At 41.5% G+C, this 8,982-nt stretch overlaps 1 protein-coding gene across 4 annotated transcripts in view; it reads right to left on the bottom strand.

Moving 5' to 3' along the window:
- LOC112252542 overlaps positions 1–8,982 on the bottom strand; it is a 159,620-nt gene that overhangs the window by 61,291 nt on the left and 89,347 nt on the right. For 2 of the 4 annotated variants that reach the window (XR_006083608.1, XR_002953856.2), the window contains one exon: positions 2,972–3,768. The exons of the other annotated variants lie outside the window; for them this stretch is intronic. The gene's annotated coding sequence lies outside the window, so the exon portion shown is untranslated. Of the gene's footprint in view, positions 1–2,971; positions 3,769–8,982 lie in introns of those variants that run through there. 4 annotated transcript variants of the gene reach the window in all.

The raw sequence follows: 8,982 nt of genomic DNA, 5'->3' as shown, positions 1-8,982 counted from the left end.
GTGTTTTATGGAATGCATAGCATATCTCTCGTAACTCTGCGGGATTTGGATGAGTTGGAACAATAGTATGGCCAGGATCAACAAGGTTATAATAATGTTGTGGACATGGTTATGATTTAATACTGTGTTAACATGGAACGGGAGGGCCATCCCAGGGCTAGACAAACACAACTAGGGTCCAATGCAGACGGCCTAAAAAGGGCATTCCCGTTGCGGGCCCATGCTCACTCACTGGGAGGAAAGGGTAGGGGAGACGCTCCCCTTATCATCTGTGATAACATATCCGGCTGGCTGCGATCTGGTCTGGTCGATCTATCTATCTGCTACTCATATCAGACAATATGAGGGAATGTAGAAGGGAAGCTACTAAAATAGTATGGTGTGAGCTAATAATGTAAAAGTCAAATTTGGAGTCAATCCTCTCTAAAAGACCTATATCTATGTCATTCCTGTATGAAAGCAGCAAGGCCTGGATTCAAACAAATGAAGAATTTATTTCCAAAACTCGAAATGCACCAATTTTTTATGTGTTTTTTCACCAGAAATGATTGCTTCTGGGTACCTTCATGTGTGCGTAAAATATTACTGTTCTCAGATGTTTTATTCATAGATTTTTGGTGTGTATTAAAATGTGTTTGATTTGCAAAACTAGCTCATGTTAGATGGCTGGCTCGTTAGCTTTACGTGACGTGCTAACATTACGTGACGTGTGTGATCTTAAACGTTGTTTACCTAGCTGGCTAGCTATATGTCCTAAGCTAAACTGTACTGTTAGCTAGCTAACATTAGCTGGCCGAATCCCTTTTTGACGTTATTATTTGTTTCCCAGAGTTGTTTGCTTTTCTAGTTAGAGCCTAATGTTAGGCATTGTTAGGCATTGCTGGCACTTTGTTCATTGTTGGCACTTTGTTCATTGTTGTTTACCTAGCTAGCGTTAGCTGGCTGGCTCGTTAGCTAACGTTACGTGATGTGTGTACAACACCCATTGAATATGGCCGGTGTCAGTAAACGTCTGCAGAAAAGCGTAATGAAATTTTTGCCAGCCAAACTGGTTAGGCTGTTTTTATGTTATCCAGAGGTTAAAAAAATCATCGGCCAGAGCGTGAGTGTGCACTCCGAGAGCGAAACGAGATGGGTGGGGATAAAGCTTAAGAGGGTGTGAACGACGCTGAATGGGTGTCGACAAAGAAGAGCTCTTCACTAGATACCAAAACATTCAATGGCGATTTTCTCAAAAGTAAGTTTACAAGTTGATCAACTTTCAAAGCAGAATTACTTTGCCATTGTTCCTCAACTGTAGTGTATGATATACCATTTTGTAGCTTTGAGACTCTACTTTTATCCAATGTAAAAAACAAAATTTCACATTTTGCTACATAAGACCGAATCCAGGTGGTGAGTCACATATATCCATTGTTTAGGTTGAATGGAATGTTCATATACTGCATTTGACTGTGATATGTGGTTGTCTCACCTAGCTATCTTAAGATGAAAGCACTAACTGTAAGTCGCTCTGGATAAAAGCATCTGATCAATGACTAACATGTCAAATGTAAATGTTTTACATACAGATCTCATATTACTGTATTGATTCATTTTTGTAATATTATTTGGAAATATTGTTGTCACAAATGTATCATTTGTACAGTTTAAAATGTAGTTATGTGTTACAATTGACTGTGTAAAACCTAGCTGTACTACTCATTTCTCCGATAGTGAGGCAGATATATAGCATTTTGCAAAAAAAACCATGATTATTTGTCTCATCTGAAATGAAACCATCGAGTGATAGAGTTTAAACAAATACATGTCTGTCATTGATTAGATAGTGAAAAAACACACCAATCTCTTCACAAGTTCTTTAAACAATAAAAACAAATTGACCAAACTCTTCAAATGCAGATACATGACCTGTGCACTGCTATTGTGGTGATTGTACTTGATTGTAAATGACATTAGCAACATTTACTGTGAATATGATTTGTATGAACATCGGGAAAGTGTTGGAATGAATCCCAACGGAAGACTGAATAACAAGTCAGAGAGCGTTAACCAGCATGGATTTCATCGTCATGTGTGAAGACTCATCACTGTATAGGCTACTCTTTTTTGCTGTTTGAATTTTTCTTATTTCACCTTTATTTAACCAGGTAGGCCAGTTGAGAACATGTTCTCATTTACAACTGCAACCTGGCCAAGATAAAAACAAAGCAGTGTGACACAAACAACAGCACAGAGGTACATATGGAATCACAAACATAGTCAATAATACAATAGAAAAAGTATATATACAGTGTGTGCAAATGAGGTAGGATAAGGGAGGTATAAGGCAATGAATAGGCCATAGTGGCTAAATAATTACAATATAGCAATTAAACACTGGAGTGATAAATGTGCAGAAGATGAGTGTGCAAGTAGAGATACTGTATAGGCTACTCCTACGAAAGTACGTTGCGTCCCAATATCATAACACTGGGCCCTAAAGAAAAGAGAGCGCAACTGGGTTTCTGTGTGACCTAAAGAGAGTAAGTAAAGCCAAATAGAGATCAACACCTTATCTATATCACATTCACATTTTAGTCTAGTAGACACTCTTATCCAGAGCAACTTACACTAGTGAGTACATACATTTTCATACATCTTTGTGCTGGTCCCCCGTGGGAATTGAACCCACAACCCTGGCGTTGCAAGGGCCAACCTCGACCTACTGAACCACGGGACAAATGTGTGTCTATCTACAGGTACTGTAACTGCCAAAATGAAGTCAACACCAACATAGTGTCTTAATAGGGCGTTGGGCCACCACGAGCTGCCAGAACATCTTCAATGTGCCTTGGCATTGATTCAAGTGTCTGGAACTTCCATGAGAAATTCCATCATTTGGTGTTTGTTGATGGTGGTCGAAAACACTGTCTCAGGCACGCTCCAGAATCTCCCATAAGAATCTCACACACACACACACACCCTTTCGGTATACTTTGTATCCCTCATTTAATTTATTTTGACAGTTATCTGTATTTAAGCAGTAGGACTCAATGATCAGAACAGTTCTCCAAAGGTGTCTCAGGGGGAGTTGGGATATGCAAAAACAACACATTTCCATTTCACACATGCGTATAAGCACCCATCAAATTATTATTAATTATAGATCGCCAGTTAGCATCTAGGTAACAGGCATTTCAGCTTCAGCCTGAAAGAGATGCATAGCTGAAGGTAAGGAGTGATGGAGTAATGGAGAGATGTATAGCTGAAGGTAAGGAGTGATGGAGTAATGGAGAGATGTATAGCTGAAGGTAAGGAGTGATGGAGTAATGGAGAGATGTATAGCTGAAGGTAAGGAGTGATGGAGTGATGGAGGATTGGAGAGATGGTGGAATGGAGTGATGAAGGAATGGAGAGATGTATAGCTGAAGGTAAGGAGAGATGGTGGAATGGAGTGATGAAGGAATGGAGAGATGTATAGCTGAAGGTAAGGAGAGATGGAGGAATGGAGTGATGAAGGAATGGAGAGATGTATAGCTGAAGGTAAGGAGAGATGGAGGAATGGAGTGATGGAAAGGCGGAGGGGCGCAGCATCCTTTGAGCTCCCCTATTTTTTGCCCTTCATTCCATCTGCGTCGGGAGTCACACATGGTTCACATAACATATCTCTTTCTTCTCATATCCTTGGCCGTTTAGAGCTACATGCAGCAACGGAAATGAGACGTACACCGCTGCACGGAGGCTGAATGCTAAAGGGCAGGGGTACAGGAGTCGCCATGCACTGTCCTATGTAGAGATGACAGAGAGAGGACAGGAGGGCAGGAGAGGAGGCATTAATAGTGGTTCTCACACACATGTACACACACACAGGTATGCAGGTATGCGCACGGGGAGACACACATACCATGGTTGTTTGTGAGAAATATGTCCCAAAGGTCACAGTAAAGAGCTCAAAACAAACAAACAAACCATATTCATGCAAGCCAAAAAATATCAGGCACATATTGGTTTTGATTGTGATGACTTACTACCATACAATATTAAGTGCTTTGAGCCTTACGTAAATGTGATCCCATTATAGTAATGACAATGATTACTAGAAACAGTTAATCCAGCGCTCTGCTTTAGGGTCTGTTGCTCATCATCCAGGCTGCTTGCTTCCTTCTCTGGTTTGAAACTATTTGAAACTATTTCTGCTGTCGATGAAAACTAAATGGCCCTGCAACATTTAGCATGCCCACCATAGGGGAAATAGCTATATAATCTCTCAGATAAATAATCCAAACAGATGCACTATCTTCTCTTTCTGGCTGGTAGAACTACAGGACAGCACACTCAGATGGGACACACCTGGAGTCTTTCCATTTGTCCCTCCCTCCCTCCCTCCCTCCCTCCCTCCGGGTTCAATTTGTAAACATTTGGAATAAATGTAGTCATTTCCGTGAATAATGAATCTCTTTGTGAGGAATATTTATCACAGTAAAGGAGAAAGTGCATCTCTGTCTCTACCTCCCCTGTCATGCAGTGACCACTTACACGCTCCTCTTTGGGTAGCCATGTCTTTTTATGTCTGCCGGTTTCTATTGCCAATCGGTGGTCACTCAGCCTGCACTCTGTCTCTGCTTCGTATCTCTGACAGAGTAGAGATAATCAGCCAATTCATATTCTCTGTTTAGGGTCAGATAGCAATTTACTCGGCTTTGGGATTTTGTTTCGTTTTTCCAATGTTGTAAATATGATTCCTTTGATTGGTTCATGATTTTGCTTATTGGAATTTTTTATTTTGAAGCAGTGCTGGTGTCAGCTTGGTTGGTGGGGTCCAACACCAGCTGACTGAGAGGGCTCGTTTCTGGGCTCAGCTCTTGGGTTTGAAGTGCTTTAAATTGCAGACTTGAATTTGGACTTGAATTTAGATGTAGCCAAAATGTTAATGATCTTTTCTGTAATTTTCATTATTACTGGAAAACGGCCCAATTCTGCCCTACATGCATTAGTTGGTGCATTTCTCTGGACTTGTCGGATTTTCCCACAGAATTCTGCATGTAGGGCTTCAATTGGATGTTTGTCCCACATTTTAAAGTCCAGTTTATTGAGTGGCCCCCAAACCTCACTTCCATAAAGAGCTATTGGTAGGATTACACTGTCAAATATTTTAGTACAAATTTTAATTGGGATGTTGATTTTGAATAATTTCATTTTTATTGCATACATTGCTCTGCAGGCTTTTTGTATGAGTGCATTCACTGCCATATTAAAGTTCCCCGATGCAGATATGGTCAGACCAAGGTAGGTGTAATTTTTTGTGTGTTCAATTAAGGTGTTGTTCAGGGTGAATTTATATTTGTGTTTCTGACATCTGTTTTTTTTCTCTCTCTCTCTCTCTCTCTCTCTCTCTCTCTCTCTCTCTCTCTCTCTCTCTCTCTCTCTCTCTCTCTCTCTCTCTCTCTCTCTCTCTCTCTCTCCCTCTCTCTCTCTCTCTCTCTCTCTCTCTCTCTCTCTCTCCCTCTCTCTCTCTCTCTCTAACTCTCTCTCTCTCTCTCTCTCTCTCTCTCTCTCTCTCTCTCTCTCTCTCCCTCTCTCTAACTCTCTCTCTCTCTCTCTCCCTCTCTCTCTCTCTCTCTCTCTCTCTCTCTCTCTCTCTCTAACTCTTCTCCCTCTCTCGAACTCTCTCCCTCTCTCTCTCTCTCTCTCTCTCTCTCTCTCTCTCTCCCCCCCTCTCTCTCTCTCTAACTCTCTCTCTCACTCTCTCAATCTTCCTCCCTCTCTATCTCCCTCTCTCTCCCTCTAACTCTCACTCTCACTCTCTCGATCTCCCTCCCCCCCTCTCTCTCTAACTCTCTCTCTCCCTCCTTCTCTCTCTCCCTCTCTAACTCTCTCTCTCACTCTCTCGATCTCCCTCCCTCCCTGTCTCTCTCTCTCTCCCCCTCTCTCTCTCCTCTCTCTCTCTCTAACTCTCTTTCCTCTCTCTCTCACACACACACTCACTCTTCTCCCCACTCATCTATCTCCCTCCCCTTTATCGCTCTCTCGCTCTCTCCCTCTCTCCCCATCCTCTCCATCCTTCTCTCCCTTCCTCCCTCTCTCCCTCCGTCCCAGATGAAATCACCCACATCACTCTACAGTACTGTACCACGTTTGGATAGAGAGGAGAGGATAGACTGGCAGGCAGTTCTGGTGTTATGGGCTGCTTAGGGGGCCTGGTCCACCCTACAGTACCTCCTTGTCCTTCCAAATAAAATATATAAATATTGATAATTTATTTGACCGAGACGTGCATCGACAGAAATGTCTCGCAAGATCACACAATGATTCATTTGATTTCTCATAATACAACCAAATATAATAGCATATACTGTAGCATAGTATACCTTACACCAAAAACACATCCTCAGGCATTTCTTATCTGAAGCTGAATAGTAAAAAAAAATGTATCATGCAGCTAGGGCTGTTGCGGTGACCTTATTACCGCCACACCGGCGTTCACGAGTCATGGAGGCAATCAAATTCCACATGACTGATTAGTCACTGTTTAGCCAAGCTCTTATGCTGCTCCTTGTCATTAGTAGCCTACCAAACTTGCTAACTGCCTGGTACTCAGTCCTCGATTGTCCCTCTAATCACTCTGACATCAATGCAAATGTAATAGAAAATCTAATCAAACACTTCATGAGAGCCCATAAGCTTATGTTGCGCAACATTTCTATAGGCTGTGCAATTGCGGGATAAAACGTGATGGCCACTAATAAAAAGACGAGGATCCCATCAGCTTTCTATAGGCTCGGCCTACTATATTTATTTCTCAACTTTCCTAATATTAAGCACACTGCTTATATTTACAACAGGTGTATAGCCTACCTGGCTGGCATGAAATAAGCCATGGGGAAAAGCGTCCTCCATTTGCTATTTAAGTGTCACGCCCTGACCTGAGATATCTCTGTTTTCTTTATATTTTGGTTAGGCCAGGGTGTGACTAGGGTGGATACGCTAGTTTTTGTATTGTCTAGGGGTTTTATATTGTCTAGGGGTTTTGTATTGTCTAGGGTTTTTGTATGTCTAGGGTTTTATAGGTCTAGGTATTTGTATGTTTATGGTGGCCTGATATGGTTCCCAATCAGAGGCAGCTGTTTATCGTTGTCTCTGATTGGGGATTATATTTAGGTAGCCATTTCCCTTTGGTGTTTGTGGGTTCATGTCTATGTGTAGTTGCCTGTCATCAGCATTCATTTGTATAGCTTCAAGTGTCGTTTTGTTATTTTTGTTAGTTTGTTCAGTGTTCATTCTTATAATATAAAGAATGTACGTATACAACGCTGCGCCTTGGTCCGATTCATACGACGAACGTGACATTAAGTGCATGACATGTATTTTTTTCTGCTGTGCCTGTTTCGAGACAGGTGCATGATAATGGTCCTGTATATGTAAAGACAAGATTAAATCAAGAAAATTCTGATGGGTGACAATATTAGCCTATCACTTGTGAATGATGCCCAGCATAAGACACAATGCCTTTTTTTGCAACTTTTTCAAATCATAGTAGCACACCTCATGTAGCCTAGCCCATAGGCCTATATGTTTTAATAAGGTTTGTATCACAACTAAAGTGTCCAAATAACTTCTGAAAATTAAGCACATTAATCCGCTCTACAAGGGATGTAGAACCTAACTGGAATACATAAACAGCGCGTGAGTTTCAAGTTGGGGGAAGATCATTTTCACCATAAAAATGCACCTTTATAATAAAAGCATTAGGTAAATAATTGCATTTGTGGCAACTTTTGATATTGGTGTTTTCCGTTAATGGAACATTTGCGCTTATAGTCTTCTACCATGTGCACATTGCTGTGCTTATAATGTGAATAAATAGCCTAGTTTATCAACATTTTAAGCTAAATGTTCTGATTTGTTGAGTCAGCAACAATGCATAAAAAAGGTGTTTTTATGCTAGTGGTTGTATTAACTTGTGATCTATCGCATCCCACAAATGTCCCAGACTATGTTTGGAATATTTATTTCTTGCATAGAATAGAATAGGTTGACTTTTGTAGCAATGATCACATATTATTCTATAATAATATGCTGCATTATGCTGCCATAAATCTAAAGCCTTTATTAAAATAATATTTGTTAACTATTTATTAATATAAATGTTAACTTATTTTTTGTTTAGATTGACATAGGCTAGTGCTTTTGCTGTTCGTTAGACCTACTCAACTTGTTGGCTGACGAAAAGTACATGTCGACAGTTCTTCCAATATGCAGCTCGGAATTGGATAAGGACGCGCGCAGTTGCGTCCCCAATGTGTCAGTCTTCACTTGTAGCCTGTGAGAAAGACCTGATGACGTGACGGAGAGCCATATGAGTGAGAGGGCTTCCGTTTGCGCAGCACACTCAGGGAGGAGGGCACAACAGGCAGCACTCCGGGCCGCAAAAGGCATGGCTTTTTTTAGGGTGCATTACGGCCACAAAGGGGATGCCGCCATGAAATTCGAGGCATTATCAAGTGCTTGTCAAATTGTGAATGAGAGACTATTGGAGTGTGTACAGCCTGCGCAAAAAAAAAACAAAAAAAAAACAGCTCATGCCTTTCAAGCAACTTCTTTCAAATCATTTTTAGAATCTTATCATGCAGCTTTACAATGTATTTCAAATCAAAACATATAGCTGTTTGTAGAACAACTAAAGTTACAGTTTTTTGCCCGCTTTGAGGACAATACAGTGCCACTGACACGGCCTGCAACGGAAACATGCGGTCTCTCCTTCACTGCAGCCGAAGTGAGTAAGACATTTAAACGTGTTAACCCTCGCAAGGCTGCAGGCCCAGACGGCATCCCCAGCCGCGCCCTCAGAGCATGCGCAGACCAGCTGGCCGGTGTGTTTACGGACATATTCAATCAATCCCTATACCAGTCTGCTGTTCCCACATGCTTCAAGAGGGCCACCATTGTTCCTGTTCCCAAGAAAGCTAAGGTAACTGAGCTAAACGACTACCGCCCCGTAGC

Source organism: Oncorhynchus tshawytscha, linkage group LG06, assembly GCF_018296145.1.
Source record: "Oncorhynchus tshawytscha isolate Ot180627B linkage group LG06, Otsh_v2.0, whole genome shotgun sequence".
In the NCBI taxonomy this organism is placed as follows: domain Eukaryota; kingdom Metazoa; phylum Chordata; class Actinopteri; order Salmoniformes; family Salmonidae; genus Oncorhynchus; species Oncorhynchus tshawytscha.
This window is presented reverse-complemented; position numbering and strand designations above follow the sequence as displayed.